Here is a 2,294-nt window from a genome sequence, read left to right on the forward strand (position 1 = left end):
CACACACACACACACACACACACACACACACACACACACACACACACGACAGGCCACCTGTGATGATACATGATTCCATTTCCTGAAAACTGTTCTTTTTAGGTCACAAATGGGAAACAAATGAGCCCGGAGCCTTCCGATGGAGACATCAGGCAATATGGTCTGGCCAAACTTGGTCTGCCTGACTCCTCGCTCAGAGCTCTGCTTCCCATGAGAACTGAGGCCAAACACTCCCGGACATGCCTTCCCATCTCCCATCTCTGCGGGCAGAGCCTGTGCCAACGGCCCCAGTTAGGGAGAAAGACCTTCCTTTCTTTTGTCCTGCTTTGGATGTACTCGTGGCCATGTGGCTCATGGAAGATTCCTCACCCTCACTGAACCTCAGTTTCCTCCTCTGCTAAATAACCACAGCAGTATCTGTGCTGCCACTTCCCAGAGTCTGAACAAAGTACTCTTAGAAGTGGGAACGGTTATTCAAGGTCCTGTTCTGAACGAGTGAGGTCGCCAGGCTCATAACCTCTGGATAGGTGAGGGGCACCTTCCTACGAATTTAACAGCTTCTACCCCCTCTTCAAAGTCTCTCTTGATTTCTTCTCTCCTTCCCAGCATGACCCAGGGAAAGGGCCTTGAATTTGGGCACGGTAAGTTTGAACCACAGAGCTGTCCCTTCTGATGGGCCTCGTTAACCTTTCTACTCATGTTCTCACCTGGAAAAACAAAGGCTTTAAATGAGACAATCCATCCTGGCTCTAATTACTGTGTCCCTACGAGGCCCTCAGCTCTGTCTGGGCCTCAGTTTCTTTATCTTCAAAAGGAGAATTTTGAGCTAAATCATTTGTGAGCTCTTCTCCAACTCCAAAATTCTATGATGATGCTAGGATTTGATTTCCTCTCCTTGGACACCTGGACTGCTTTTCTCCTTCAAAATGCCCAGCAATTTCCCATGGCTACTGGGAGACTGGCTGATGAGATGGTCTCTGCCTGAGGCCAGAGTGAATGATGGGGAAGGAGATGACAGCTCCCAGAGAAGACTTTTTATACTTTCCCTACGTGAACTCACCATACTGGGTGTTTATCACTCCCATGCAGGACTGTCAAGAAGTGGCAGGTACATCTATTTCCCCCAAACCAAGGAAGTTTCAAATGCAGGACTGGAGATCAGAATCAGCAGCGTAATTCAGCTTAGCAGAAATAGGAAAGTCATTTTCAGGGAAATAGATATGGCCCTGCTTTCGAAGCTCATCACAAGCCCCCCCAGGAAGCTAGGAGAGCAAGGAATTACTACCCTCGGCTGCGACAACTTCCCTGCTTCCCCCCGGGGCTGGTCAGCACTTTTATTCCAGCATCAAATAAAAGGGAAATCAATGCACAGTCAGATTTCAAGAAGAAAAGAAGTCCCTGAGAGAAGTCTGTGTTTGAAATGTCACAGATACACGGTCCCTTCTTAAGACCAATAATTTCCCAACTGATATGAAAATTATTTCAAAAATAATCACCAACACAACGTGCTCCTCATGGAAGAGCATGGAGGACGTTACCATTTATACTGTCTCCTCCAGGCAAATGCCAGCTCCTTGAGGACAGGGCATCTTTGAGCCATTTTGATTTTTTTTTTAACCCTTGTACTTCGGTGTATTGTCTCATAGGTGGAAGAGTGGTAAGGGTGGGCAATGGGGGTCAAGTGACTTGCCCAGGGTCACACAGCTGGGAAGTGGCTGAGGCCGGGTTTGAACCCAGGACCTCCTGTCTCTAGGCCTGACTCTCACTCCACTGAGCTACCCAGCTAGAGCCATTTTGATTTTGCATGTTGTGAATACATTTTTGGTGGATAGAACTGAATTGAATAAATATTCTCCCAACATTTTATTGAGCACTGTTGGGTGATGGGAATACAAATCATAATTATAATGATGATAATATCCTAGCCATCAATCAATAGGTATTTTTAAAGTATTTACTGTGATTAAAAATAAAAATAAAGCAAGCCCAGTTCTCAAGCTTCTATTCTATTATAGAAAAAAAGCATGTATATAAAAGCTAGCAGAAAATAAGTAGGCAGCCAGATGGTAGAGTGAATAGAGCTGGACTTGGAATCCAGACGTCTTGCCTCAGACATTAACTTAACCAAGAGTGGGGCAAGTCACTTAAAATGTCTCAGGTTCAATGTCCTTCTCTGTAAAATGAGGATAACAACTGAGGGGTGCTGTGAGATGAAAGGAAGGAAGAAAGGAAGGAAGGAAGGAAGGAAGGAAGGAAGGAAGGAAGGAAGGAAGGAAGGAAGGAAGGAAGGAAGG

This window comes from Gracilinanus agilis, chromosome 5 (assembly GCF_016433145.1).
Source record: "Gracilinanus agilis isolate LMUSP501 chromosome 5, AgileGrace, whole genome shotgun sequence".
Classification (NCBI taxonomy): Eukaryota; Metazoa; Chordata; class Mammalia; order Didelphimorphia; family Didelphidae; genus Gracilinanus; species Gracilinanus agilis.